At 42.4% G+C, this 25,328-nt stretch overlaps 47 non-coding genes across 47 annotated transcripts; all 47 read left to right on the top strand.

Moving 5' to 3' along the window:
• The first annotated feature begins 15 nt into the window (after nt 1-15).
• On the top strand, nt 16-99 carry TRNAL-UAA (transfer RNA leucine (anticodon UAA)). Its single transcript has one exon. It is a non-coding gene; the product is annotated as a tRNA-Leu (tRNA).
• A 153-nt stretch (nt 100-252) lies between these two features.
• TRNAL-UAA (transfer RNA leucine (anticodon UAA)) lies at nt 253-336 on the top strand. The gene has a single exon. It is a non-coding gene; the product is annotated as a tRNA-Leu (tRNA).
• Nucleotides 337-725: 389 nt separating this feature from the next.
• TRNAL-UAA (transfer RNA leucine (anticodon UAA)) lies at nt 726-809 on the top strand. The gene has a single exon. It is a non-coding gene; the product is annotated as a tRNA-Leu (tRNA).
• Nucleotides 810-961: 152 nt separating this feature from the next.
• TRNAL-UAA (transfer RNA leucine (anticodon UAA)) lies at nt 962-1,045 on the top strand. The gene has a single exon. It is a non-coding gene; the product is annotated as a tRNA-Leu (tRNA).
• A 152-nt stretch (nt 1,046-1,197) lies between these two features.
• TRNAL-UAA (transfer RNA leucine (anticodon UAA)) lies at nt 1,198-1,281 on the top strand. Its single transcript has one exon. It is a non-coding gene; the product is annotated as a tRNA-Leu (tRNA).
• A 390-nt stretch (nt 1,282-1,671) lies between these two features.
• TRNAL-UAA (transfer RNA leucine (anticodon UAA)) lies at nt 1,672-1,755 on the top strand. Its single transcript has one exon. It is a non-coding gene; the product is annotated as a tRNA-Leu (tRNA).
• Nucleotides 1,756-2,617: 862 nt separating this feature from the next.
• On the top strand, nt 2,618-2,701 carry TRNAL-UAA (transfer RNA leucine (anticodon UAA)). The gene has a single exon. It is a non-coding gene; the product is annotated as a tRNA-Leu (tRNA).
• Nucleotides 2,702-3,561: 860 nt separating this feature from the next.
• On the top strand, nt 3,562-3,645 carry TRNAL-UAA (transfer RNA leucine (anticodon UAA)). Its single transcript has one exon. It is a non-coding gene; the product is annotated as a tRNA-Leu (tRNA).
• Nucleotides 3,646-4,033: 388 nt separating this feature from the next.
• TRNAL-UAA (transfer RNA leucine (anticodon UAA)) lies at nt 4,034-4,117 on the top strand. The gene has a single exon. It is a non-coding gene; the product is annotated as a tRNA-Leu (tRNA).
• Nucleotides 4,118-4,506: 389 nt separating this feature from the next.
• TRNAL-UAA (transfer RNA leucine (anticodon UAA)) lies at nt 4,507-4,590 on the top strand. Its single transcript has one exon. It is a non-coding gene; the product is annotated as a tRNA-Leu (tRNA).
• Nucleotides 4,591-5,216: 626 nt separating this feature from the next.
• On the top strand, nt 5,217-5,300 carry TRNAL-UAA (transfer RNA leucine (anticodon UAA)). Its single transcript has one exon. It is a non-coding gene; the product is annotated as a tRNA-Leu (tRNA).
• Nucleotides 5,301-5,689: 389 nt separating this feature from the next.
• Nucleotides 5,690-5,773, top strand: TRNAL-UAA (transfer RNA leucine (anticodon UAA)). Its single transcript has one exon. It is a non-coding gene; the product is annotated as a tRNA-Leu (tRNA).
• An 862-nt stretch (nt 5,774-6,635) lies between these two features.
• TRNAL-UAA (transfer RNA leucine (anticodon UAA)) lies at nt 6,636-6,719 on the top strand. The gene has a single exon. It is a non-coding gene; the product is annotated as a tRNA-Leu (tRNA).
• A 388-nt stretch (nt 6,720-7,107) lies between these two features.
• TRNAL-UAA (transfer RNA leucine (anticodon UAA)) lies at nt 7,108-7,191 on the top strand. Its single transcript has one exon. It is a non-coding gene; the product is annotated as a tRNA-Leu (tRNA).
• An 861-nt stretch (nt 7,192-8,052) lies between these two features.
• On the top strand, nt 8,053-8,136 carry TRNAL-UAA (transfer RNA leucine (anticodon UAA)). The gene has a single exon. It is a non-coding gene; the product is annotated as a tRNA-Leu (tRNA).
• A 388-nt stretch (nt 8,137-8,524) lies between these two features.
• Nucleotides 8,525-8,608, top strand: TRNAL-UAA (transfer RNA leucine (anticodon UAA)). Its single transcript has one exon. It is a non-coding gene; the product is annotated as a tRNA-Leu (tRNA).
• Nucleotides 8,609-8,998: 390 nt separating this feature from the next.
• TRNAL-UAA (transfer RNA leucine (anticodon UAA)) lies at nt 8,999-9,082 on the top strand. Its single transcript has one exon. It is a non-coding gene; the product is annotated as a tRNA-Leu (tRNA).
• Nucleotides 9,083-9,470: 388 nt separating this feature from the next.
• TRNAL-UAA (transfer RNA leucine (anticodon UAA)) lies at nt 9,471-9,554 on the top strand. The gene has a single exon. It is a non-coding gene; the product is annotated as a tRNA-Leu (tRNA).
• A 389-nt stretch (nt 9,555-9,943) lies between these two features.
• Nucleotides 9,944-10,027, top strand: TRNAL-UAA (transfer RNA leucine (anticodon UAA)). Its single transcript has one exon. It is a non-coding gene; the product is annotated as a tRNA-Leu (tRNA).
• A 389-nt stretch (nt 10,028-10,416) lies between these two features.
• Nucleotides 10,417-10,500, top strand: TRNAL-UAA (transfer RNA leucine (anticodon UAA)). The gene has a single exon. It is a non-coding gene; the product is annotated as a tRNA-Leu (tRNA).
• A 153-nt stretch (nt 10,501-10,653) lies between these two features.
• On the top strand, nt 10,654-10,737 carry TRNAL-UAA (transfer RNA leucine (anticodon UAA)). The gene has a single exon. It is a non-coding gene; the product is annotated as a tRNA-Leu (tRNA).
• Nucleotides 10,738-11,126: 389 nt separating this feature from the next.
• TRNAL-UAA (transfer RNA leucine (anticodon UAA)) lies at nt 11,127-11,210 on the top strand. Its single transcript has one exon. It is a non-coding gene; the product is annotated as a tRNA-Leu (tRNA).
• An 862-nt stretch (nt 11,211-12,072) lies between these two features.
• TRNAL-UAA (transfer RNA leucine (anticodon UAA)) lies at nt 12,073-12,156 on the top strand. Its single transcript has one exon. It is a non-coding gene; the product is annotated as a tRNA-Leu (tRNA).
• Nucleotides 12,157-13,018: 862 nt separating this feature from the next.
• Nucleotides 13,019-13,102, top strand: TRNAL-UAA (transfer RNA leucine (anticodon UAA)). Its single transcript has one exon. It is a non-coding gene; the product is annotated as a tRNA-Leu (tRNA).
• Nucleotides 13,103-13,490: 388 nt separating this feature from the next.
• TRNAL-UAA (transfer RNA leucine (anticodon UAA)) lies at nt 13,491-13,574 on the top strand. The gene has a single exon. It is a non-coding gene; the product is annotated as a tRNA-Leu (tRNA).
• A 153-nt stretch (nt 13,575-13,727) lies between these two features.
• On the top strand, nt 13,728-13,811 carry TRNAL-UAA (transfer RNA leucine (anticodon UAA)). The gene has a single exon. It is a non-coding gene; the product is annotated as a tRNA-Leu (tRNA).
• Nucleotides 13,812-14,437: 626 nt separating this feature from the next.
• Nucleotides 14,438-14,521, top strand: TRNAL-UAA (transfer RNA leucine (anticodon UAA)). Its single transcript has one exon. It is a non-coding gene; the product is annotated as a tRNA-Leu (tRNA).
• A 152-nt stretch (nt 14,522-14,673) lies between these two features.
• TRNAL-UAA (transfer RNA leucine (anticodon UAA)) lies at nt 14,674-14,757 on the top strand. Its single transcript has one exon. It is a non-coding gene; the product is annotated as a tRNA-Leu (tRNA).
• Nucleotides 14,758-15,146: 389 nt separating this feature from the next.
• TRNAL-UAA (transfer RNA leucine (anticodon UAA)) lies at nt 15,147-15,230 on the top strand. The gene has a single exon. It is a non-coding gene; the product is annotated as a tRNA-Leu (tRNA).
• A 389-nt stretch (nt 15,231-15,619) lies between these two features.
• Nucleotides 15,620-15,703, top strand: TRNAI-UAU (transfer RNA isoleucine (anticodon UAU)). The gene has a single exon. It is a non-coding gene; the product is annotated as a tRNA-Ile (tRNA).
• A 626-nt stretch (nt 15,704-16,329) lies between these two features.
• TRNAL-UAA (transfer RNA leucine (anticodon UAA)) lies at nt 16,330-16,413 on the top strand. Its single transcript has one exon. It is a non-coding gene; the product is annotated as a tRNA-Leu (tRNA).
• Nucleotides 16,414-16,802: 389 nt separating this feature from the next.
• Nucleotides 16,803-16,886, top strand: TRNAL-UAA (transfer RNA leucine (anticodon UAA)). The gene has a single exon. It is a non-coding gene; the product is annotated as a tRNA-Leu (tRNA).
• Nucleotides 16,887-17,274: 388 nt separating this feature from the next.
• Nucleotides 17,275-17,358, top strand: TRNAI-UAU (transfer RNA isoleucine (anticodon UAU)). The gene has a single exon. It is a non-coding gene; the product is annotated as a tRNA-Ile (tRNA).
• Nucleotides 17,359-17,984: 626 nt separating this feature from the next.
• On the top strand, nt 17,985-18,068 carry TRNAL-UAA (transfer RNA leucine (anticodon UAA)). Its single transcript has one exon. It is a non-coding gene; the product is annotated as a tRNA-Leu (tRNA).
• Nucleotides 18,069-18,457: 389 nt separating this feature from the next.
• Nucleotides 18,458-18,541, top strand: TRNAL-UAA (transfer RNA leucine (anticodon UAA)). The gene has a single exon. It is a non-coding gene; the product is annotated as a tRNA-Leu (tRNA).
• A 389-nt stretch (nt 18,542-18,930) lies between these two features.
• On the top strand, nt 18,931-19,014 carry TRNAL-UAA (transfer RNA leucine (anticodon UAA)). The gene has a single exon. It is a non-coding gene; the product is annotated as a tRNA-Leu (tRNA).
• Nucleotides 19,015-19,403: 389 nt separating this feature from the next.
• Nucleotides 19,404-19,487, top strand: TRNAL-UAA (transfer RNA leucine (anticodon UAA)). Its single transcript has one exon. It is a non-coding gene; the product is annotated as a tRNA-Leu (tRNA).
• A 388-nt stretch (nt 19,488-19,875) lies between these two features.
• Nucleotides 19,876-19,959, top strand: TRNAL-UAA (transfer RNA leucine (anticodon UAA)). The gene has a single exon. It is a non-coding gene; the product is annotated as a tRNA-Leu (tRNA).
• A 153-nt stretch (nt 19,960-20,112) lies between these two features.
• On the top strand, nt 20,113-20,196 carry TRNAL-UAA (transfer RNA leucine (anticodon UAA)). Its single transcript has one exon. It is a non-coding gene; the product is annotated as a tRNA-Leu (tRNA).
• Nucleotides 20,197-20,348: 152 nt separating this feature from the next.
• TRNAL-UAA (transfer RNA leucine (anticodon UAA)) lies at nt 20,349-20,432 on the top strand. The gene has a single exon. It is a non-coding gene; the product is annotated as a tRNA-Leu (tRNA).
• A 153-nt stretch (nt 20,433-20,585) lies between these two features.
• On the top strand, nt 20,586-20,669 carry TRNAL-UAA (transfer RNA leucine (anticodon UAA)). The gene has a single exon. It is a non-coding gene; the product is annotated as a tRNA-Leu (tRNA).
• A 389-nt stretch (nt 20,670-21,058) lies between these two features.
• On the top strand, nt 21,059-21,142 carry TRNAL-UAA (transfer RNA leucine (anticodon UAA)). Its single transcript has one exon. It is a non-coding gene; the product is annotated as a tRNA-Leu (tRNA).
• Nucleotides 21,143-21,767: 625 nt separating this feature from the next.
• TRNAL-UAA (transfer RNA leucine (anticodon UAA)) lies at nt 21,768-21,851 on the top strand. Its single transcript has one exon. It is a non-coding gene; the product is annotated as a tRNA-Leu (tRNA).
• A 389-nt stretch (nt 21,852-22,240) lies between these two features.
• TRNAL-UAA (transfer RNA leucine (anticodon UAA)) lies at nt 22,241-22,324 on the top strand. The gene has a single exon. It is a non-coding gene; the product is annotated as a tRNA-Leu (tRNA).
• A 390-nt stretch (nt 22,325-22,714) lies between these two features.
• Nucleotides 22,715-22,798, top strand: TRNAL-UAA (transfer RNA leucine (anticodon UAA)). Its single transcript has one exon. It is a non-coding gene; the product is annotated as a tRNA-Leu (tRNA).
• Nucleotides 22,799-23,423: 625 nt separating this feature from the next.
• Nucleotides 23,424-23,507, top strand: TRNAL-UAA (transfer RNA leucine (anticodon UAA)). The gene has a single exon. It is a non-coding gene; the product is annotated as a tRNA-Leu (tRNA).
• Nucleotides 23,508-25,078: 1,571 nt separating this feature from the next.
• On the top strand, nt 25,079-25,162 carry TRNAL-UAA (transfer RNA leucine (anticodon UAA)). Its single transcript has one exon. It is a non-coding gene; the product is annotated as a tRNA-Leu (tRNA).
• The last annotated feature ends 166 nt before the right edge of the window (nt 25,163-25,328 follow it).

The following is a 25,328-nucleotide window of genomic DNA, read 5'->3' as shown; positions in this document are numbered from 1 at the left end:
AACGTTAAAAAGCGTGTCAGGATGGCCGAGTGGTCTAAGGCGTCAGATTTAAGCTCTGATCCTCGTATGAGGGCGTGGGTTCGAACCCCACTTCTGACAACGATTTGTTTTACTTTACTAACACGTATCCCATGCTCAAGAAAGGCTTCTCTAATATGACAACAAGTGAGTGGCTTTATGGAGCATAGAATTCCGAGAGTTATTTAGGAGTGGTACTATAGCTTCATTTTCTAGGAAAACGTTTCAAAGCGTGTCAGGATGGCCGAGTGGTCTAAGGCGTCAGATTTAAGCTCTGATCCTCGTATGAGGGCGTGGGTTCGAACCCCACTTCTGACAATGATTTGTTTTTCTTTACTAACATGTATCCCATGCTCACGAAAGGTTTCTCTAATATGACAACAAGTGAGTGGCTTTATGGAGCATTGAATTCCGAGAGTTATTTAGGGGTGGTACTATAGCTTCATTTTCCAGGAAAACGTTTAAAAGCGTGTCAGGAAGGCCGAGTGGTCTAAGGCGTCAGATTTAAGCTCTGCTCCTCGTATGAGGGCGTGGGTTCGAACCCCACTTCTGACAATGAATTGTTTCATTTTAATAACATATATCTAATACTCAGGAAAGGCTTCTCTAGTATGGCAGCAATTGAGTAATTTATTGAGCATAGAATTCCGAGAGGTTTTTCGGGGTGGTACTATAGCTTCATTTTCAAGGAAAACGTTAAAAAGCGTGTCAGGATGGCCGAGTGGTCTAAGGCGTCAGATTTAAGCTCTGATCATCGTATGAGGGCGTGGGTTCGAACCCCACTTCTGACAATGAATTGTTTCATTTTAATAACATATATCTAATACTCAGGAAAGGGTTCTCTAGTATGGCAACAATTGAGTATTTTATTGAGCATAGAATTTCGAGAGGGTTTTCGGGGTGGTACTATAGCTGCATTTTCAAGGAAAACGCTTCAAAGCGTGTCATGATGGCCGAGTGGTCTAAGGCGTCAGATTTAAGCTCTGATCCTCGTATGAGGGCGTGGGTTCGAGCCCCACTTCTGACAGCGAATTGTTTCGTTTTAATAACATGGATCTCATGATCAGAAAAGGCCTCTCTAGAATGGCAAAAAGTGAGTGGCTTTATGGAGCATAGAATTCCGAGAGTTATTTAGGGGTGGTACTATAGCTTCATTTCAAGGAAAACGTTTAAAAACGTGTCAGGATGGCCGAGTGGTCTAAGGCGTCAGATTTAAGCTCTGATCCTCGTATGAGGGCGTGGGTTCGAACCCCACTTCTGACAATGTATTGTTTCATTTTAATAACATGGATCTCATGATCAGAAAAGGCCTCTCTAGTATGGCAAAAAGTGAGTGGCTTTATGGAGCATAGAATTCCGAGAGTTATTTAGGGGTGGTACTTTAGCTTCATTTTCAAGGAAAACGTTAAAAAGCGTGTCAGGATGGCCGAGTGGTCTAAGGCGTCAGATTTAAGCTCTGATCCTCGTATGAGGGATTGGGTTCGAACCCCACTTCTGACAACGATTTGTTTTACTTTACTAACACGTATCATATGCTCAAGAAAGGCTTCTCTAATATGACAACAAGTGAGTGGCTTTATGGAGCATAGAATTCCGAGAGTTATTTAGGAGTGGTACTATAGCTTCATTTTCTAGGAAAACGTTTCAAAGCGTGTCAGGATGGCCGAGTGGTCTAAGGCGTCAGATTTAAGCTCTGATCCTCGTATGAGGGCGTGGGTTCGAACCCCACTTCTGACAGTGAATTGTTTCATTTTAATAACATATATCTAATACTCAGGAAAGGCTTCTCTAGTATGGCAGCAATTGAGTAATTTATTGAGCATAGAATTCCGAGAGGTTTTTCGGGGTGGTACTATAGCTTCATTTTCCAGGAAAACGTTTAAAAGCGTGTCAGGATGGCCGAGTGGTTTAAGGCGTCAGATTTTAGCTCTGATCCTCGTATGAGGGCGTGGGTTCGAACCCCACTTCTGACAATGAATTGTTTCATTTTAATAACATATATCTAATACTCAGGAAAGGCTTCTCTAGTATGGCAGCAATTGAGTAATTTATTGAGCATAGAATTCCGAGAGGTTTTTCGGGGTGGTACTATAGCTTCATTTTCAAGGAAAACGTTAAAAAGCGTGTCAGGATGGCCGAGTGGTCTAAGGCGTCATATTTAAGCTCTGATCATCGTATGAGGGATTGGGTTCGAACCCCACTTCTGACAACGATTTGTTTTACTTTACTAACACGTATCCCATGCTCAAGAAAGGCTTCTCTAATATGACAACAAGTGAGTGGCTTTATGGAGCATAGAATTCCGAGAGTTATTTAGGAGTGGTACTATAGCTTCATTTTCTAGGAAAACGTTCCAAAGCGTGTCAGGATGGCCGAGTGGTCTAAGGCGTCAGATTTAAGCTCTGATCCTCGTATGAGGGCGTGTGTTCGAACCCCACTTCTGACAATGAATTGTTTCATTTTGATAACATGGATCTCATGATCAGAAAAGGCCTCTCTAGTATGGCAAAAAGTGAGTAGCTTTATGGAGCATAGAATTCCGAGAGTTATTTAGGGGTGGTACTATAGCTTCATTTTCCAGGAAAACGTTTAAAAGCGTGTCAGGATGGCCGAGTGGTCTAAGGCGTCAGATTTAAGCTCTGATCCTCGTACGAGGGCGTGGGTTCGAACCCCACTTCTGACAATGAATTGTTTCATTTTAATAACATAAATCTAATACTCAGGAAAGGCTTCTCTAGTATGGCAACAATTGAGTAATTTATTGAGCATAGAATTTCGAGAGGTTTTTCGGGGTGGTACTATAGCTGCATTTTCAAGGAAAACGCTTCAAAGCGTGTCAGGATGGCCGAGTAGTCTAAGGCGTCAGATTTCAGCTCTGATCCTAGTATGAGGGCGTGGGTTCGAACCCCACTTCTGACAATGAATTGTTTCATTTTAATAACATAAATCTAATACTCAGGAAAGGCTTCTCTAGTATGGCAACAATTGAGTAATTTATTGAGCATAGAATTTCGAGAGGTTTTTCGGGGTGGTACTATAGCTGCATTTTCAAGGAAAACGCTTCAAAGCGTGTCAGGATGGCCGAGTAGTCTAAGGCGTCAGATTTCAGCTCTGGTCCTAGTATGAGGGCGTGGGTTCGAACCCCACTTCTGACAGCGAATTGTTTCATTTTAAAAACATGGATCTCATGATCAGAAAAGGCCTCTCTAGTATGGCAAAAAGTGAGTGGCTTTATGGAGCATAGAATTCCGAGAGTTATTTAGGGGTGGTACTATAGCTTCATTTTCAAGGAAAACGTTAAAAAGCGTGTCAGGATGGCCGAGTGGTCTAAGGCGTCAGATTTAAGCTCTGATCATCGTATGAGGGATTGGGTTCGAACCCCACTTCTGACAACGATTTGTTTTACTTTACTAACACGTATCATATGCTCAAGAAAGGCTTCTCTAATATGACAACAAGTGAGTGGCTTTATGGAGCATAGAATTCCGAGTTATTTAGGAGTGGTACTATAGCTTCATTTTCTAGGAAAACGTTTCAAAGCGTGTCAGGATGGCCGAGTGGTCTAAGGCGTCAGATTTAAGCTCTGATCCTCGTATGAGGGCGTGGGTTCGAACCCCACTTCTGACAATGAATTGTTTCATTTTAATAACATAAATCTAATACTCAGGAAAGGCTTCTCTAGTATGGCAGCAATTGAGTAATTTATTGAGCATAGAATTCCGAGAGGTTTTTCGGGGTGGTACTATAGCTTCATTTTCAAGGAAAACGTTAAAAAGCGTGTCAGGATGGCCGAGTGGTCTAAGGCGTCAGATTTAAGCTCTGATCATCGTATGAGGGATTGGGTTCGAACCCCACTTCTGACAACGATTTGTTTTACTTTACTAACACGTATCCCATGCTCAAGAAAGGCTTCTCTAATATGACAACAAGTGAGTGGCTTTATGGAGCATAGAATTCCGAGAGTTATTTAGGAGTGGTACTATAGCTTCTTTTGTAGGAAAACGTTTCAAAGCGTGTCAGGATGGCCGAGTGGTCTAAGGCGTCAGATTTAAGCTCTGATCCTCGTAAGAGGGCGTGGGTTCGAACCCCACTTCTGACAATGAATTGTTTCATTTTAATAACATATATCTAATACTCAGGAAAGGCTTCTCTAGTATGGCAGCAATTGAGTAATTTATTGAGCATAGAATTGCGAGAGGTTTTTCGGGGTGGTACTATAGCTTCATTTTCCAGGAAAACGTTTAAAAGCGTGTCAGGATGGCCGAGTGGTCTAAGGCGTCAGATTTAAGCTCTGATCCTCGAATGAGGGCTTGGGTTCGGACCCCACTTCTGACAGCTAGTTGTTTCATTTTAATAACATGGATCTCATGATCAGAAAAGGCCTCTCTAGTATGGCAAAAAGTGAGTGGCTTTATGGAGCATAGAATTCCGAGAGTTATTTAGGGGTGGTACTATAGCTTCATTTTCCAGGAAAACGTTTAAAAGCGTGTCAGGATGGCCGAGTGGTCTAAGGCGTCAGATTTAAGCTCTGATCCTCGTACGAGGGCGTGGGTTCGAACCCCACTTCTGACAATGAATTGTTTCATTTTAATAACATAAATCTAATACTCAGGAAAGACTTCTCTAGTATGGCAACAATTGAGTAATTTATTAAGCATAGAATTTCGAGAGGTTTTTCGGGGTGGTACTATAGCTGCATTTTCAAGGAAAACGCTTCGAAGCGTGTCAGGATGGCCGAGTAGTCTAAGGCGTCAGATTTCAGCTCTGATCCTAGTATGAGGGCGTGGGTTCGAACCCCACTTCTGACAGCGAATTGTTTCATTTTAATAACATGGATCTCATGATCAGAAAAGGCCTCTCTAGTATGGCAAAAAGTGAGTGGCTTTATGGAGCATAGAATTCCGAGAGTTATTTAGGGGTGGTACTTTAGCTTCATTTTCAAGGAAAACGTTAAAAAGCGTGTCAGGATGGCCCAGTGGTCTAAGGCGTCAGATTTAAGCTCTGATCCTCGTATGAGGGATTGGGTTCGAACCCCACTTCTGACAACGATTTGTTTTACTTTACTAACACGTATCATATGCTCAAGAAAGGCTTCTCTAATATGACAACAAGTGAGTGGCTTTATGGAGCATAGAATTCCGAGAGTTATTTAGGAGTGGTACTATAGCTTCATTTTCTAGGAAAACGTTTCAAAGCGTGTCAGGATGGCCGAGTGGTCTAAGGCGTCAGATTTAAGCTCTGATCCTCGTATGAGGGCGTGGGTTCGAACCCCACTTCTGACAATGAATTGTTTCATTTTAATAACATTTATCTAATACTCAGGAAAGGCTTCTCTAGTATGGCAGCAATTGAGTAATTTATTGAGCATAGAATTCCGAGAGGTTTTTCGGGGTGGTACTATAGCTTCATTTTCCAGGAAAACATTTAAAAGCGTGTCAGGATGGCCGAGTGGTCTAAGGCATCAGATTTAAGTTCTGATCCTCGTATGAGGGCTTGGGTTCGGACCCCATTTCTGACAGCTAGTTGTTTCATTTTAATAACATGGATCTCATGATCAGAAAAGGCCTCTCTAGTATGGCAAAAAGTGAGTGGCTTTATGGAGCATAGAATTCCGAGAGTTATTTAGGGGTGGTACTATAGCTTCATTTTCCAGGAAAACGTTTAAAAGCGTGTCAGGATGGCCGAGTGGTCTAAGGCGTCAGATTTAAGCTCTGATCCTCGTATGAGGGCGTGGGTTCGAACCCCACTTCTGACAATGAATTGTTTCGTTTTAATAACATATATCTAATACTCAGGAAAGGCTTCTCTAGTATGGCAGCAATTGAGTAATTTATTGAGCATAGAATTCCGAGAGGTTTTTCGGGGTGGTACTATAGCTGCATTTTCAAGGAAAACGCTTCAAAGCGTGTCAGGATGGCCGAGTAGTCTAAGGCGTCAGATTTCAGCTCTGATCCTAGTATGAGGGCGTGGGTTCGAACCCCACTTCTGACAGCGAATTGTTTCATTTTAATAACATGGATCTCATGATCAGAAAAGGCCTCTCTAGTATGGCAAAAAGTGAGTGGCTTTATGGAGCATAGAATTCCGAGAGTTATTTAGGGGTGGTACTTTAGCTTCATTTTCAAGGAAAACGTTAAAAAGCGTGTCAGGATGGCCGAGTGGTCTAAGGCGTCAGATTTAAGCTCTGATCCTCGTATGAGGGATTGGGTTCGAACCCCACTTCTGACAACGATTTGTTTTACTTTACTAACACGTATCATATGCTCAAGAAAGGCTTCTCTAATATGACAACAAGTGAGTGGCTTTATGGAGCATAGAATTCCGAGAGTTATTTAGGAGTGGTACTATAGCTTCATTTTCTAGGAAAACGTTTCAAAGCGTGTCAGGATAGCCGAGTGGTCTAAGGCGTTGATTTAAGCTCTGATCCTCGTATGAGGGCGTGGGTTCGAACCCCACTTCTGACAGCGAATGTTTTCATTTTAATAAAATGGATCTCATGATCAGAAAAGGCCTCTCTAGTATGGCAAAAAGTGAGTGGCTTTATGGAGCATAGAATTCCGAGAGTTATTTAGGGGTGGTACTATAGCTTCATTTTCAAGGAAAACGTTAAAAAGCGTGTCAGGATGGCCGAGTGGTCTAAGGCGTCAGATTTAAGCTCTGATCCTCGTATGAGGGCGTGGGTTCGAACCCCACTTCTGACAATGAATTGTTTCATTTTAATAACATATATCTAATACTCAGGAAAGGCTTCTCTAGTATGGCAGCAATTGAGTAATTTATTGAGCATAGAATTCCGAGAGGTTTTTCGGGGTGGTACTATAGCTTCATTTTCAAGGAAAACGCTTCAAAGCGTGTCAGGATGGCCGATTGGTCTAAGGCGTCAGATTTAAGCTCTGATCATCGTATGAGGGATTGGGTTCGAACCCCACTTCTGACAACGATTTGTTTTACTTTACTAACACGTATCCCATGCTCAAGAAAGGCTTCTCTAATATGACAACAAGTGAGTGGCTTTATGGAGCATAGAATTCCGAGAGTTATTTAGGAGTGGTACTATAGCTTCTTTTGTAGGAAAACGTTTCAAAGCGTGTCAGGATGGCCGAGTGGTCTAAGGCGTCAGATTTAAGCTCTGATCCTCGTAAGAGGGCGTGGGTTCGAACCCCACTTCTGACAATGAATTGTTTCATTTTAATAACATATATCTAATACTCAGGAAAGGCTTCTCTAGTATGGCAGCAATTGAGTAATTTATTGAGCATAGAATTCCGAGAGGTTTTTCGGGGTGGTACTATAGCTTCATTTTCCAGGAAAACGTTTAAAAGCGTGTCAGGATGGCCGAGTGGTCTAAGGCGTCAGATTTAAGCTCTGATCCTCGAATGAGGGCTTGGGTTCGGACCCCACTTCTGACAGCTAGTTGTTTCATTTTAATAACATGGATCTCATGATCAGAAAAGGCCTCTCTAGTATGGCAAAAAGTGAGTGGCTTTATGGAGCATAGAATTCCGAGAGTTATTTAGGGGTGGTACTTTAGCTTCATTTTCAAGGAAAACGTTAAAAAGCGTGTCAGGATGGCCGAGTGGTCTAAGGCGTCAGATTTAAGCTCTGATCCTCGAATGAGGGCTTGGGTTCGGACCCCACTTCTGACAGCGAGTTGTTTCATTTTAATAACATATATCTAATACTCAGGAAAGGCTTCTCTAGTATGGCAGCAATTGAGTAATTTATTGAGCATAGAATTCCGAGAGGTTTTTCGGGGTGGTACTATAGCTTCATTTTCTAGGAAAACGTTTCAAAGCGTGTCAGGATAGCCGAGTGGTCTAAGGCGTTGATTTAAGCTCTGATCCTCGTATGAGGGCGTGGGTTCGAACCCCACTTCTGACAGCGAATGTTTTCATTTTAATAAAATGGATCTCATGATCAGAAAAGGCCTCTCTAGTATGGCAAAAAGTGAGTGGCTTTATGGAGCATAGAATTCCGAGAGTTATTTAGGGGTGGTACTATAGCTTCATTTTCAAGGAAAACGTTAAAAAGCGTGTCAGGATGGCCGAGTGGTCTAAGGCGTCAGATTTAAGCTCTGATCCTCGTATGAGTGCGTGGGTTCGAACCCCACTTCTGACAATGAATTGTTTCATTTTAATAACATATATCTAATACTCAGGAAAGGCTTCTCTAGTATGGCAGCAATTGAGTAATTTATTGAGCATAGAATTCCGAGAGGTTTTTCGGGGTGGTACTATAGCTTCATTTTCAAGGAAAACGCTTCAAAGCGTGTCAGGATGGCCGAGTGGTCTAAGGCGTCAGATTTAAGTTCTGATCCTCGTATGAGGGCTTGGGTTCGGACCCCACTTCTGACAGCGAGTTGTTTCATTTTAATAACATATATCTAATACTCAGGAAAGGCTTCTCTAGTATGGCAGCAATTGAGTAATTTATTGAGCATAGAATTCCGAGAGGTTTTTCGGGGTGGTACTATAGCTTCATTTTCAAGGAAAACGTTAATAAGCGAGTCAGGATGGCCGAGTGGTCTAAGGCGTCAGATTTAAGCTCTGATCCTCGTATGAGGGCGTGGGTTCGAACCCCACTTCTGACAGCGAATTGTTTCATTTTAACAACATGGATCTCATGATCAGAAAAGGCCTCTCTAGTATGGCAAAAAGTGAGTGGCTTTATGGAGCATAGAATTCCGAGAGTTATTTAGGGGTGGTACTATAGCTTCATTTTCAAGGAAAACGTTAAAAAGCGTGTCAGGATGGCCGAGTGGTCTAAGGCGTCAGATTTAAGCTCTGATCCTCGTATGAGGGATTGGGTTCGAACCCCACTTCTGACAACGATTTGTTTTACTTTACTAACACGTATCATATGCTCAAGAAAGGCTTCTCTAATATGACAACAAGTGAGTGGCTTTATGGAGCATAGAATTCCGAGAGTTATTTAGGAGTGGTACTATAGCTTCATTTTCTAGGAAAACGTTTCAAAGCGTGTCAGGATGGCCGAGTGGTCTAAGGCGTCAGATTTAAGCTCTGATCCTCGTATGAGGGCGTGGGTTCGAACCCCACTTCTGACAATGATTTGTTTTACTTTACTAACATGTATCCCATGCTCACGAAAGGCTTCTCTAATATGACAACAAGTGAGTGGCTTTATGGAGCATAGAATTCCGAGAGTTATTTAGGGGTGGTACTATAGCTTCATTTTCTAGGAAAACGTTTCAAAGCGTGTCAGGATGGCCGAGTGGTCTAAGGCGTTGATTTAAGCTCTGATCCTCGTATGAGGGCGTGGGTTCGAACCCCACTTCTGACAATGAATTGTTTCATTTTAATAACATATATCTAATACTCAGGAAAGGCTTCTCTAGTATGGCAGCAATTGAGTAATTTATTGAGCATAGAATTCCGAGAGGTTTTTCGGGGTGGTACTATAGCTTCATTTTCCAGGAAAACATTTAAAAGCGTGTCAGGATGGCCGAGTGGTCTAAGGCGTCAGATTTAAGCTCTGATCCTCGTATGAGGGCGTGGGTTCGAACCCCACTTCTGACAATGAATTGTTTCATTTTAATAACATATATCTAATACTCAGGAAAGGCTTCTCTAGTATGGCAGCAATTGAGTAATTTATTGAGCATAGAATTCCGAGAGGTTTTTCGGGGTGGTACTATAGCTTCATTTTCAAGGAAAACGCTTCAAAGCGTGTCAGGATGGCCGAGTGGTCTAAGGCATCAGATTTAAGTTCTGATCCTCGTATGAGGGCTTGGGTTCGGGCCCCACTTCTGACAGCGAGTTGTTTCATTTTAATAACATGGATCTCATGATCAGAAAAGGCCTCTCTAGTATGGCAAACAGTGAGTGGCTTTATGGAGCATAGAATTCCGAGAGTTATTTAGGGGTGGTACTATAGCTTCATTTTCCAGGAAAACGTTTAAAAGCGTGTCAGGATGGCCGAGTGGTCTAAGGCGTCAGATTTAAGCTCTGATCCTCGTATGAGGGCGTGGGTTCGAACCCCACTTCTGACAATGAATTGTTTCATTTTAATAACATAAATCTAATACTCAGGAAAGGCTTCTCTAGTATGGCAACAATTGAGTAATTTATTGAGCATAGAATTCCGAGAGGTTTTTCGGGGTGGTACTATAGCTTCATTTTCAAGGAAAACGCTTCAAAGCGTGTCAGGATGGCCGAGTGGTCTAAGGCGTCAGATTTCAGCTCTGATCCTAGTATGAGGGCGTGGGTTCGAACCCCACTTCTGACAGCGAATGTTTTCATTTTAATAACATGGATCTCATGATCAGAAAAGGCCTCTCTAGTATGGCAAAAAGTGAGTGGCTTTATGGAGCATAGAATTCCGAGGGTTATTTAGGGGTGGTACTATAGCTTCATTTTCAAGGAAAACGTTAAAAAGCGTGTCAGGATGGCCGAGTGGTCTAAGGCGTCAGATTTAAGCTCTGATCCTCGTATGAGGGCGTGGGTTCGAACCCCACTTCTGACAGCGAGTTGTTTCATTTTAATAACATGGATCTCATGATCAGAAAAGGCCTCTCTAGTATGGCAAACAGTGAGTGGCTTTATGGAGCATAGAATTCCGAGAGTTATTTAGGGGTGGTACTATAGCTTAATTTTCCAGGAAAACGTTTAAAAGCGTGTTAGGATGGCCGAGTGGTCTAAGGCGTCAGATTTAAGCTCTGATCCTCGTATGAGGGCGTGGGTTCGAACCCCACTTCTGACAATGAATTGTTTCATTTTAATAACATAAATCTAATACTCAGGAAAGGCTTCTCTAGTATGGCAACAATTGAGTAATTTATTGAGCATAGAATTCCGAGAGGTTTTTCGGGGTGGTACTATAGCTGCATTTTCAAGGAAAACGCTTCAAAGCGTGTCAGGATGGCCGAGTAGTCTAAGGCGTCAGATTTCAGCTCTGATCCTAGTATGAGGGCGTGGGTTCGAACCCCACTTCTGACAGCGAATGTTTTCATTTTAATAACATGGATCTCATGATCAGAAAAGGCCTCTCTAGTATGGCAAAAAGTGAGTGGCTTTATGGAGCATAGAATTCCGAGAGTTATTTAGGGGTGGTACTATAGCTTCATTTTCAAGGAAAACGTTAAAAAGCGTGTCAGGATGGCCGAGTGGTCTAAGGCGTCAGATTTAAGCTCTGATCCTCGTATGAGGGCGTGGGTTCGAACCCCACTTCTGACAATGAATTGTTTCATTTTAATAACATATATCTAATACTCAGGAAAGGCTTCTCTAGTATGGCAGCAATTGAGTAATTTATTGAGCATAGAATTCCGAGAGGTTTTTCGGGGTGGTACTATAGCTTCATTTTCAAGGAAAACGCTTCAAAGCGTGTCAGGATGGCCGAGTGGTCTAAGGCATCAGATTTAAGTTCTGATCCTCGTATGAGGGCTTGGGTTCGGGCCCCACTTCTGACAGCGAGTTGTTTCATTTTAATAACATGGATCTCATGATCAGAAAAGGCCTCTCTAGTATGGCAAAAAGTGAGTGGCTTTATGGAGCATAGAATTCCGAGAGTTATTTAGGGGTGGTACTATAGCTTCATTTTCCAGGAAAACGTTTAAAAGCGTGTCAGGATGGCCGAGTGGTCTAAGGCGTCAGATTTAAGCTCTGATCCTCGTATGAGGGCGTGGATTCGAACCCCACTTCTGACAATGAATTGTTTCATTTTAATAACATAAATCTAATACTCAGGAAAGGCTTCTCTAGTATGGCAACAATTGAGTAATTTATTGAGCATAGAATTTCGAGAGGTTTTTCGGGGTGGTACTATAGCTGCATTTTCAAGGAAAACGCTTCAAAGCGTGTCAGGATGGCCGAGTAGTCTAAGGCGTCAGATTTCAGCTCTGATCCTAGTATGAGGGCGTGGGTTCGAACCCCACTTCTGACAGCGAATGTTTTCATTTTAATAACATGGATCTCATGATCAGAAAAGGCCTCTCTAGTATGGCAAAAAGTGAGTGGCTTTATGGAGCATAGAATTCCGAGAGTTATTTAGGGGTGGTACTATAGCTTCATTTTCAAGGAAAACGTTAAAAAGCGTGTCAGGATGGCCGAGTGGTCTAAGGCGTCAGATTTAAGCTCTGATCCTCGTATGAGGGCGTGGGTTCGAACCCCACTTCTGACAATGAATTGTTTCATTTTAATAACATATATCTAATACTCAGGAAAGGCTTCTCTAGTATGGCAGCAATTGAGTAATTTATTGAGCATAGAATTCCGAGAGGTTTTTCGGGGTGGTACTATAGCTTCATTTTCAAGGAAAACGCTTCAAAGCGTGTCAGGATGGCCGAGTGGTCTAAGGCATCAGATTTAAGTTCTGATCCTCGTATGAGGGCTTGGGTTCGGGCCCCACTTCTGACAGCGAGTTGTTTCATTTTAATAACATGGATCTCATGATCAGAAAAGGCCTCTCTAGTATGGCAAAAAGTGAGTGGCTTTATGGAGCATAGAATTCCGAGAGTTATTTAGGGGTGGTACTATAGCTTCATTTTCCAGGAAAACGTTTAAAAGCGTGTCAGGATGGCCGAGTGGTCTAAGGCGTCAGATTTAAGCTCTGATCCTCGTATGAGGGCGTGGATTCGAACCCCACTTCTGACAATGAATTGTTTCATTTTAATAACATAAATCTAATACTCAGGAAAGGCTTCTCTAGTATGGCAACAATTGAGTAATTTATTGAGCATAGAATTTCGAGAGGTTTTTCGGGGTGGTACTATAGCTGCATTTTCAAGGAAAACGCTTCAAAGCGTGTCAGGATGGCCGAGTAGTCTAAGGCGTCAGATTTCAGCTCTGATCCTAGTATGAGGGCGTGGGTTCGAACCCCACTTCTGACAGCGAATGTTTTCATTTTAATAACATGGATCTCATGATCAGAAAAGGCCTCTCTAGTATGGCAAAAAGTGAGTGGCTTTATGGAGCATAGAATTCCGAGAGTTATTTAGGGGTGGTACTATAGCTTCATTTTCAAGGAAAACGTTAAAAAGCGTGTCAGGATGGCCGAGTGGTCTAAGGCGTCAGATTTAAGCTCTGATCCTCGTATGAGGGCGTGGGTTCGAACCCCACTTCTGACAATGAATTGTTTCATTTTAATAACATATATCTAATACTCAGGAAAGGCTTCTCTAGTATGGCAGCAATTGAGTAATTTATTGAGCATAGAATTCCGAGAGGTTTTTCGGGGTGGTACTATAGCTTCATTTTCAAGGAAAACGCTTCAAAGCGTGTCAGGATGGCCGAGTGGTCTAAGGCGTCAGATTTAAGTTCTGATCCTCGTATGAGGGCTTGGGTTCGGACCCCACTTCTGACAGCGAGTTGTTTCATTTTAATAACATATATCTAATACTCAGGAAAGGCTTCTCTAGTATGGCAGCAATTGAGTAATTTATTGAGCATAGAATTCCGAGAGGTTTTTCGGGGTGGTACTATAGCTTCATTTTCAAGGAAAACGTTAATAAGCGTGTCAGGATGGCCGAGTGGTCTAAGGCGTCAGATTTAAGCTCTGATCCTCGTATGAGGGCGTGGGTTCGAACCCCACTTCTGACAGCGAATTGTTTCATTTTAACAACATGGATCTCATGATCAGAAAAGGCCTCTCTAGTATGGCAAAAAGTGAGTGGCTTTATGGAGCATAGAATTCCGAGAGTTATTTAGGGGTGGTACTATAGCTTCATTTTCCAGGAAAACGTTTAAAAGCGTGTCACGATGGCCGAGTGGTCTAAGGCGTCAGATTTAAGCTCTGATCCTCGTATGAGGGCGTGGGTTCGAACCCCACTTCTGACAATGAATTGTTTCATTTTAATAACATAAATCTAATACTCAGGAAAGACTTCTCTAGTATGGCAACAATTGAGTAATTTATTGAGCATAGAATTTCGAGAGGTTTTTCGGGGTGGTACTATAGCTGCATTTTCAAGGAAAACGCTTCAAAGCGTGTCGGGATGGCCGAGTAGTCTAAGGCGTCAGATTTCAGCTCTGATCCTAGTATGAGGGCGTGGGTTCGAACCCCACTTCTGACAGCGAATTGTTTCATTTTAATAACATGGATCTCATGATCAGAAAAGGCCTCTCTAGTATGGCAAAAAGTGAGTGGCTTTATGGAGCATAGAATTCCGAGAGTTATTTAGGGGTGGTACTTTAGCTTCATTTTCAAGGAAAACGTTAAAAAGCTTGTCAGGATGGCCGAGTGGTCTAAGGCGTCAGATTTAAGCTCTGATCCTCGTATGAGGGATTGGGTTCGAACCCCACTTCTGACAACGATTTGTTTTACTTTACTAACACGTATCATATGCTCAAGAAAGGCTTCTCTAATATGACAACAAGTGAGTGGCTTTATGGAGCATAGAATTCCGAGAGTTATTTAGGAGTGGTACTATAGCTTCATTTTCTAGGAAAACGTTTCAAAGCGTGTCAGGGTGGCCGAGTGGTCTAAGGCGTCAGATTTAAGCTCTGATCCTCGTATGAGGGCGTGGGTTCGAACCCCACTTCTGACAATGAATTGTTTCATTTTAATAACATATATCTAATACTCAGGAAAGGCTTCTCTAGTATGGCAGCAATTGAGTAATTTATTGAGCATAGAATTCAGAGAGGTTTTTCGGGGTGGTACTATAGCTTCATTTTCCAGGAAAACATTTAAAAGCGTGTCAGGATGGCCGAGTGGTCTAAGGCGTCAGATTTAAGCTCTGATCCTCGTATGAGGGCGTGGGTTCGAACCCCACTTCTGACAATGAATTGTTTCATTTTAATAACATATATCTAATACTCAGGAAAGGCTTCTCTAGTATGGCAGCAATTGAGTAATTTATTGAGCATAGAATTCCGAGAGGTTTTTCGGGGTGGTACTATAGCTTCATTTTCAAGGAAAACGCTTCAAAGCGTGTCAGGATGGCCGAGTGGTCTAAGGCATCAGATTTAAGTTCTGATCCTCGTATGAGGGCTTGGGTTCGGGCCCCACTTCTGACAGCGAGTTGTTTCATTTTAATAACATGGATCTCATGATCAGAAAAGGCCTCTCTAGTATGGCAAAAAGTGAGTGGCTTTATGGAGCATAGAATTCCGAGAGTTATTTAGGGGTGGTACTATAGCTTCATTTTCCAGGAAAACGTTTAAAAGCGTGTCAGGATGGCCGAGTGGTCTAAGGCGTCAGATTTAAGCTCTGATCCTCGTATGAGGGCGTGGGTTCGAACCCCACTTCTGACAATGAATTGTTTCATTTTAATAACATAAATCTAATACTCAGGAAAGGCTTCTCTAGTATAGCAACAATTGAGTAATTTATTGAGCATAGAATTTCGAGAGGTTTTTCGGGGTGGTACTATAGCTGCATTTTCAAGGAAAACGCTTCAAAGCGTGTCAGGATGGCCGAGTAGTCTAAGGCGTCAGATTTCAGCTCTGATCCTAGTATGAGGGCGTGGGTTCGAACCCCACTTCTGACAGCGAATGTTTTCATTTTAATAACATGGATCTCATGATCAGAAAAGGCCTCTCTAGTATGGCAAAAAGTGAGTGGCTTTATGGAGCATAGAATTCCGAGAGTTATTTAGGGGTGGTACTATAGCTTCATTTTCAAGGAAAACGTTAAAAAGCGTGTCAGGATGGCCGAGTGGTCTAAGGCGTCAGATTTATGCTCTGATCCTCGTATAAGGGCGTGGGTTCGAACCCCACTTCTGACAGCGAATTGTTTCATTTTAACAACATGGATCTCATGATCAGAAAAGGCCTCTCTAGTATGGCAAAAAGTGAGTGGCTTTATGGAGCATAGAATTCCGAGAGTTATTTAGGGGTGGTACTATAGCTTCATTTTCAAGGAAAACGTTAAAAAGCGTGTCAGGATGGCCGAGTGGTCTAAGGCGTCAGATTTAAGCTCTGATCCTCGTATGAGGGCTTGGGTTCGAACCCCACTTCTGACAATGAATTGTTTCATTTTAATAACATATATCTAATACTCAGGAAAGGCTTCTCTAGTATGGCAACAATTGAGTAATTTATTGAGCATAGAATTTCGAGAGGTTTTTCGGGGTGGTACTATAGCTGCATTTTCAAGGAAAACGCTTCAAAGCGTGTCAGGATGGCCGAGTGGTCTAAGGCGTCAGATTTAAGTTCTGATCCTCGTATGAGGGCTTGGGTTCGGACCCCACTTCTGACAGCGAGTTGTTTCATTTTAACAACATGGATCTCATGATCAGAAAAGGCCTCTCTAGTATGGCAAAAAGTGAGTGGCTTTATGGAGCATAGAATTCCGAGGGTTATTTAGGGGTGGTACTATAGCTTCATTTTCCAGGAAAACGTTTAAAAGCGTGTCAGGATGGCCGAGTGGTCTAAGGCGTCAGATTTAAGCTCTGATCCTCGTATGAGGGCGTGGGTTCGAACCCCACTTCTGACAATGAATTGTTTCATTTTAATAACATAAATCTAATACTCAGGAAAGGCTTCTCTAGTATGGCAACAATTGAGTAATTTATTGAGCATAGAATTTCGAGAGGTTTTTCGGGGTGGTACTATAGCTGCATTTTCAAGGAAAACGCTTCAAAGCGTGTCAGGATGGCCGAGTAGTCTAAGGCGTCAGATTTCAGCTCTGATCCTAGTATGAGGGCGTGGGTTCGAACCCCACTTCTGACAGCGAATTTTTTCATTTTAATAACATGGATCTCATGATCAGAAAAGGCCTCTCTAGTATGGCAAAAAGTGAGTGGCTTTATGGAGCATAGAATTCCGAGAGTTATTTAGGGGTGGTACTATAGCTTCATTTTCAAGGAAAACGTTAAAAAGCGTGTCAGGATGGCCGAGTGGTCTAAGGCGTCAGATTTAAGCTCTGATCCTCGTATGAGGGCGTGGGTTCGAACCCCACTTCTGACAATGAATTGTTTCATTTTAATAACATATATCTAATACTCAGGAAAGGCTTCTCTAGTATGGCAGCAATTGAGTAATTTATTGAGCATAGAATTCCGAGAGGTTTTTCGGGGTGGTACTATAGCTTCATTTTCAAGGAAAACGCCTCAAAGCGTGTCAGGATGGCCGAGTGGTCTAAGGCGTCAGATTTAAGTTCTGATCCTCGTATGAGGGCTTGGGTTCGGACCCCACTTCTGACAGCGAGTTGTTTCATTTTAATAACATATATCTAATACTCAGGAAAGGCTTCTCTAGTATGGCAGCAATTGAGTAATTTATTGAGCATAGAATTCCGAGAGGTTTTTCGGGGTGGTACTATAGCTTCATTTTCAAGGAAAACGTTAATAAGCGTGTCAGGATGGCCGAGTGGTCTAAGGCGTCAGATTTATGCTCTGATCCTCGTATAAGGGCGTGGGTTCGAACCCCACTTCTGACAGCGAATTGTTTCATTTTAACAACTTGGATCTCATGATCAGAAAAGGCCTCTCTAGTATGGCAAAAAGTGAGTGGCTTTATGGAGCATAGAATTCCGAGAGTTATTTAGGGGTGGTACTATAGCTTCATTTTCAAGGAAAACGTTAAAAAGCGTGTCAGGATGGCCGAGTGGTCTAAGGCGTCAGATTTAAGCTCTGATCCTCGTATGAGGGCTTGGGTTCGAACCCCACTTCTGACAATGAATTGTTTCATTTTAATAACATATATCTAATACTCAGGAAAGGCTTCTCTAGTATGGCAGCAATTGAGTAATTTATTGAGCATAGAATTCCGAGAGGTTTTTCGGGGTGGTACTATAGCTTCATTTTCAAGGAAAACGCTTCAAAGCGTGTCAGGATGGCCGAGTGGTCTAAGGCGTCAGATTTAAGTTCTGATCCTCGTATGAGGGCTTGGGTTCGGACCCCACTTCTGACAGCGAGTTGTTTCATTTTAACAACATGGATCTCATGATCAGAAAAGGCCTCTCTAGTATGGCAAAAAGTGAGTGGCTTTATGGAGCATAGAATTCCGAGAGTTATTTAGGGGTGGTACTATAGCTTCATTTTCCAGGAAAACGTTTAAAAGCGTGTCAGGATGGCCGAGTGGTCTAAGGCGTCAGATTTAAGCTCTGATCCTCGTATGAGGGCGTGGGTTCGAACCCCACTTCTGACAATGAATTGTTTCATTTTAATAACATAAATCTAATACTCAGGAAAGGCTTCTCTAGTATGGCAACAATTGAGTAATTTATTGAGCATAGAATTTCGAGAGGTTTTTCGGGGTGGTACTATAGCTGCATTTTCAAGGAAAACGCTTCAAAGCGTGTCAGGATGGCCGAGTAGTCTAAGGCGTCAGATTTCAGCTCTGATCCTAGTATGAGGGCGTGGGTTCGAACCCCACTTCTGACAGCGAATGTTTTCATTTTAATAACATGGATCTCATGATCAGAATAGGCCTCTCTAGTATGGCAAAAAGTGAGTGGCTTTATGGAGCATAGAATTCCGAGAGTTATTTAGGGGTGGTACTATAGCTTCATTTTCAAGGAAAACGTTAAAAAGCGTGTCAGGATGGCCGAGTGGTCTAAGGCGTCAGATTTAAGCTCTGATCCTCGTATGAGGGCGTGGGTTCGAACCCCACTTCTGACAATGAATTGTTTCATTTTAATAACATAAATCTAATACTCAGGAAAGGCTTCTCTAGTATGGCAACAATTGAGTAATTTATTGAGCATAGAATTTCGAGAGGTTTTTCGGGGTGGTACTATAGCTGCATTTTCAAGGAAAACGCTTCAAAGCGTGTCAGGATGGCCGAGTAGTCTAAGGCGTCAGATTTCAGCTCTGATCCTAGTATGAGGGCGTGGGTTCGAACCCCACTTCTGACAGCGAATGTTTTCATTTTAATAACATGGATCTCATGATCAGAAAAGGCCTCTCTAGTATGGCAAAAAGTGAGTGGCTTTATGGAGCATAGAATTCCGAGAGTTATTTAGGGGTGGTACTATAGCTTCATTTTCAAGGAAAACGTTAAAAAGCGTGTCAGGATGGCCGAGTGGTCTAAGGCGTCAGATTTAAGCTCTGATCCTCGTATGAGGGCGTGGGTTCGAACCCCACTTCTGACAATGAATTGTTTCATTTTAATAACATATATCTAATACTCAGGAAAGGCTTCTCTAGTATGGCAGCAATTGAGTAATTTATTGAGCATAGAATTCCGAGAGGTTTTTCGGGGTGGTACTATAGCTGCATTTTCAAGGAAAACGCTTCAAAGCGTGTCAGGATGGCCGAGTAGTCTAAGGCGTCAGATTTCAGCTCTGATCCTAGTATGAGGGCGTGGGTTCGAACCCCACTTCTGACAGCGAATGTTTTCATTTTAATAACATGGATCTCATGATCAGAATAGGCCTCTCTAGTATGGCAAAAAGTGAGTGGCTTTATGGAGCATAGAATTCCGAGAGTTATTTAGGGGTGGTACTATAGCTTCATTTTCAAGGAAAACGTTAAAAAGCGTGTCAGGATGGCCGAGTGGTCTAAGGCGTCAGATTTAAGCTCTGATCCTCGTATGAGGGCGTGGGTTCGAACCCCACTTCTGACAATGAATTGTTTCATTTTAATAACATATATCTAATACTCAGGAAAGGCTTCTCTAGTATGGCAGCAATTGAGTAATTTATTGAGCATAGAATTCCGAGAGGTTTTTCGGGGTGGTACTATAGCTTCATTTTCAAGGAAAACGCCTCAAAGCGTGTCAGGATGGCCGAGTGGTCTAAGGCGTCAGATTTAAGTTCTGATCCTCGTATGAGGGCTTGGGTTCGGACCCCACTTCTGACAGCGAGTTGTTTCATTTTAATAACATATATCTAATACTCAGGAAAGGCTTCTCTAGTATGGCAGCAATTGAGTAATTTATTGAGCATAGAATTCCGAGAGGTTTTTCGGGGTGGTACTATAGCTTCATTTTCAAGGAAAACGTTAATAAGCGTGTCAGGATGGCCGAGTGGTCTAAGGCGTCAGATTTAAGCTCTGATCCTCGTATAAGGACGTGGGTTCGAACCCCACTTCTGACAGCGAATTGTTTCATTTTTACAACATGGATCTCATGATCAGAAAAGGCCTCTCTAGTATGGCAAAAAGTGAGTGGCTTTATGGAGCATAGAATTCCGAGAGTTATTTAGGGGTGGTACTATAGCTTCATTTTCAAGGAAAACGTTAAAAAGCGTGTCAGGATGGCCGAGTGGTCTAAGGCGTCAGATTTAAGCTCTGATCCTCGTATGAGGGCGTGGGTTCGAACCCCACTTCTGACAATGAATTGTTTCATTTTAATAACATATATCTAATACTCAGGAAAGGCTTCTCTAGTATGGCAGCAATTGAGTAATTTATTGAGCATAGAATTCCGAGAGGTTTTTCGGGGTGGTACTATAGCTTCATTTTCAAGGAAAACGCTTCAAAGCGTGTCAGGATGGCCGAGTGGTCTAAGGCGTCAGATTTAAGCTCTGATCCTCGTATGAGGGCGTGGGTTCGAACCCCACTTCTGACAACGATTTGCTTTACTTTACTAACACGTATCCCATGCTCAAGAAAGGCTTCTCTAATATGACAACAAGTGAGTGGCTTTATGGAGCATAGAATTCCGAGAGTTATTTAGGGGTGGTACTATAGCTTCATTTTCAAGGAAAACGTTAAAAAGCGTGTCAGGATGGCCGAGTGGTCTAAGGCGTCAGATTTAAGCTCTGATCCTCGTATGAGGGCGTGGGTTCGAACCCCACTTCTGACAATGAATTGTTTCATTTTAATAACATAAATCTAATACTCAGGAAAGGCTTCTCTAGTATGGCAACAATTGAGTAATTTATTGAGCATAGAATTTCGAGAGGTTTTTCGGGGTGGTACTATAGCTGCATTTTCAAGGAAAACGCTTCAAAGCGTGTCAGGATGGCCGAGTAGTCTAAGGCGTCAGATTTCAGCTCTGATCCTAGTATGAGGGCGTGGGTTCGAACCCCACTTCTGACAGCGAATGTTTTCATTTTAATAACATGGATCTCATGATCAGAAAAGGCCTCTCTAGTATGGCAAAAAGTGAGTGGCTTTATGGAGCATAGAATTCCGAGAGTTATTTAGGGGTGGTACTATAGCTTCATTTTCAAGGAAAACGTTAAAAAGCGTGTCAGGATGGCCGAGTGGTCTAAGGCGTCAGATTTAAGCTCTGATCCTCGTATGAGGGCGTGGGTTCGAACCCCACTTCTGACAATGAATTGTTTCATTTTAATAACATATATCTAATACTCAGGAAAGGCTTCTCTAGTATGGCAGCAATTGAGTAATTTATTGAGCATAGAATTCCGAGAGGTTTTTCGGGGTGGTACTATAGCTTCATTTTCAAGGAAAACGCCTCAAAGCGTGTCAGGATGGCCGAGTGGTCTAAGGCGTCAGATTTAAGTTCTGATCCTCGTATGAGGGCTTGGGTTCGGACCCCACTTCTGACAGCGAGTTGTTTCATTTTAATAACATATATCTAATACTCAGGAAAGGCTTCTCTAGTATGGCAGCAATTGAGTAATTTATTGAGCATAGAATTCCGAGAGGTTTTTCGGGGTGGTACTATAGCTTCATTTTCAAGGAAAACGTTAATAAGCGTGTCAGGATGGCCGAGTGGTCTAAGGCGTCAGATTTAAGTTCTGATCCTCGTATGAGGGCTTGGGTTCGGACCCCACTTCTGACAGCGAGTTGTTTCATTTTAATAACATGGATCTCATGATCAGAAAAGGCCTCTCTAGTATGGCAAAAAGTGAGTGGCTTTATGGAGCATAGAATTCCGAGAGTTATTTAGGGGTGGTACTATAGCTTCATTTTCAAGGAAAACGTTAAAGAGCGTGTCAGGATGGCCGAGTGGTCTAAGGCGTCAGATTTAAGCTCTGATCCTCGTATGAGGGCGTGGGTTCGAACCCCACTTCTGACAACGATTTGTTTTACTTTACTAACACGTATCCCATGCTCAAGAAAGGCTTCTCTAATATGACAACAAGTGAGTGGCTTTATGGAGCATAGAATTCCGAGAGTTATTTAGGAGTGGTACTATAGCTTCATTTTCTAGGAAAACGTTTCAAAGCGTGTCAGGATGGCCAAGTTGTCTAAGGCGTCAGATTTAAGCCCTGATCCTCGTATGAGGGCGTGGGTTCGAACCCCACTTCTTACAATGAATTGTTTCATTTTAATAACATATATCTAATACTCAGGAAAGGCTTCTCTAGTATGGCAGCAATTGAGTAATTTATTGAGCATAGAATTCCGAGAGGTTTTTCGGGGTGGTACTATAGCTTCATTTTCAAGGAAAACGCTTCAAAGCGTGTCAGGATGGCCGAGTGGTCTAAGGCGTCAGATTTAAGCTCTGATCCTCGTATGAGGGCGTGGGTTCGAACCCCACTTCTGACAACGATTTGCTTTACTTTACTAACACGTATCCCATGCTCAAGAAAGGCTTCTCTAATATGACAACAAGTGAGTGGCTTTATGGAGCATAGAATTCCGAGAGTTATTTAGGAGTGGTACTATAGCTTCATTTTCAAGGAAAACGTTAATAAGCGTGTCAGGATGGCCGAGTGGTCTAAGGCGTCAGATTTAAGCTCTAATCCTCGTATGAGGGCGTGGGTTCGAAGCCCACTTCTGACAGCGAATTGTTTCATTTTAACAACATGGATCTCATGATCAGAAAAGGCCTCTCTAGTATGGCAAAAAGTGAGTGGCTTTATGGAGCATAGAATTCCGAGAGTTATTTAGGGGTGGTACTATAGCTTCATTTTCAAGGAAAACGTTAAAGAGCGTGTCAGGATGGCCGAGTGGTCTAAGGCGTCAGATTTAAGCTCTGATCCTCGTATGAGGGCGTGGGTTCGAACCCCACTTCTGACAACGATTTGTTTTACTTTACTAACACGTATCCCATGCTCAAGAAAGGCTTCTCTAATATGACAACAAGTGAGTGGCTTTATGGAGCATAGAATTCCGAGAGTTATTTAGGAGTGGTACTATAGCTTCATTTTCTAGGAAAACGTTTCAAAGCGTGTCAGGATGGCCAAGTTGTCTAAGGCGTCAGATTTAAGCCCTGATCCTCGTATGAGGGCGTGGGTTCGAACCCCACTTCTTACAATGAATTGTTTCATTTTAATAACATATATCTAATACTCAGGAAAGGCTTCTCTAGTATGGCAGCAATTGAGTAATTTATTGAGCATAGAATTCCGAGAGGTTTTTCGGGGTGGTACTATAGCTTCATTTTCAAGGAAAACGCTTCAAAGCGTGTCAGGATGGCCGAGTGGTCTAAGGCGTCAGATTTAAGTTCTGATCCTCGTATGAGGGCTTGGGTTCGGACCCCACTTCTGACAGCGAGTTGTTTCATTTTAATAACATATATCTAATACTCAGGAAAGGCTTCTCTAGTATGGCAGCAATTGAGTAATTTATTGAGCATAGAATTCCGAGAGGTTTTTCGGGGTGGTACTATAGCTTCATTTTCAAGGAAAACGTTAAAAAGCGTGTCAGGATGGCAGAGTGGTCTAAGGCGTCAGATTTAAGCTCTGATCCTCGTATGAGGGCGTGGGTTCGAACCCCACTTCTGACAATGAATTGTTTCATTTTAATAACATATATCTAATACTCAGGAAAGGCTTCTCTAGTATGGCAACAAGTGAGTGGTTTATTGAGCATAGAATTCCGAGAGGTTTTAAGGGGTGGTACTATAGCTTCATTTTCAAGGAAAACACTTCAAAGCGTGTCAGGATGGCCGAGTGGTCTAAGGCGTCAGATTTAAGCTATGATCCTCGTATGAGGGCGTGGGTTCGAACCCCACTTCTGACAGCGAATTGCTTCATTTTAACAACATGGATCTCATGATCAGAAAAGGCCTCTCTAGTATGGAAAAAAGTGAGTTGCTTTATGGAGAATAGAATTCCGAGAGTTATTTAGGGGTGGTACTATAGCTTCATTTTCAAGGAAAACGTTAAAGAGCGTGTCAGGATGGCCGAGTGGTCTAAGGCGTCAGATTTAAGCTCTGATCCTCGTATGAGGGCGTGGGTTCTAACCCCACATCTGACAACGATTTGTTTTACTTTACTAACACGTATCCCATGCTCACGAAAGGCTTCTCTAATATGACAACAAGTGAGTGGTTTATTGAGCATAGAATTCCGAGAGGTTTTAAGGGGTGGTACTATAGCTTCATTTTCAAGGAAAACACTTCAAAGCGTGTCAGGATGGCCGAGTGGTCTAAGGCGTCAGATTTAAGCTATGATCCTCGTATGAGGGCGTGGGTTCGAACCCCACTTCTGACAGCGAATTGCTTCATTTTAACAACATGGATCTCATGATCAGAAAAGGCCTCTCTAGTATGGAAAAAAGTGAGTTGCTTTATGGAGAATAGAATTCCGAGAGTTATTTAGGGGTGGTACTATAGCTTCATTTTCAAGGAAAACGTTAAAAAGCGTGTCAGGATGGCCGAGTGGTCTAAGGCGTCAGATTTAAGCTCTGATCCTCGTATGAGGGCGTGGGTTCTAACCCCACATCTGACAACGATTTGTTTTACTTTACTAACACGTATCCCATGCTCACGAAAGGCTTCTCTAATATGACAACAAGTGAGTGGCTTTATGGAGCATAGAATTCCGAGAGTTATTTAGAGGTGGTACCATAGCTTCATTTTCTAGGAAAACGTTTCAAAGCGTGTCAGGAAGGCCAAGTTGTCTAAGGCGTCAGATTTAAGCTCTGATCCTCGTATGAGGGCGTGGGTTCGAACCCCACTTCTGACAATGAATTGTTTCATTTTAATAACATATATCTAATACTCAGGAAAGGCTTCTCTAGTATGGCAGCAATTGAGTAATTTATTGAGCATAGAATTCCGAGAGGTTTTTCGGGGTGGTACTATAGCTTCATTTTCAAGGAAAACGCTTCAAAGCGTGTCAGGATGGCCGAGTGGTCTAAGGCGTCAGATTTAAGTTCTGATCCTCGTATGAGGGCTTGGGTTCGGACCCCACTTCTGACAGCGAGTTGTTTCATTTTAATAACATATATCTAATACTCAGGAAAGGCTTCTCTAGTATGGCAGCAATTGAGTAATTTATTGAGCATAGAATTCCGAGAGGTTTTTCGGGGTGGTACTATAGCTTCATTTTCAAGGAAAACGTTAAAAAGCGTGTCAGGATGGCAGAGTGGTCTAAGGCGTCAGATTTAAGCTCTGATCCTCGTATGAGGGCGTGGGTTCGAACCCCACTTCTGACAATGAATTGTTTCATTTTAATAACATATATCTAATACTCAGGAAAGGCTTCTCTAGTATGGCAACAAGTGAGTGGTTTATTGAGCATAGAATTCCGAGAGGTTTTAAGGGGTGGTACTATAGCTTCATTTTCAAGGAAAACACTTCAAAGCGTGTCAGGATGGCCGA

Source organism: Phalangium opilio, unplaced genomic scaffold, assembly GCF_054372755.1.
Source record: "Phalangium opilio isolate 3A_F unplaced genomic scaffold, DU_Popi_V2 ptg000091l_1, whole genome shotgun sequence".
NCBI classification, from domain to species: domain Eukaryota; kingdom Metazoa; phylum Arthropoda; class Arachnida; order Opiliones; family Phalangiidae; genus Phalangium; species Phalangium opilio.
The sequence above is the reverse complement of the archived record's forward strand: the minus strand, read 5'-3'. Positions and strand labels throughout refer to the sequence as shown.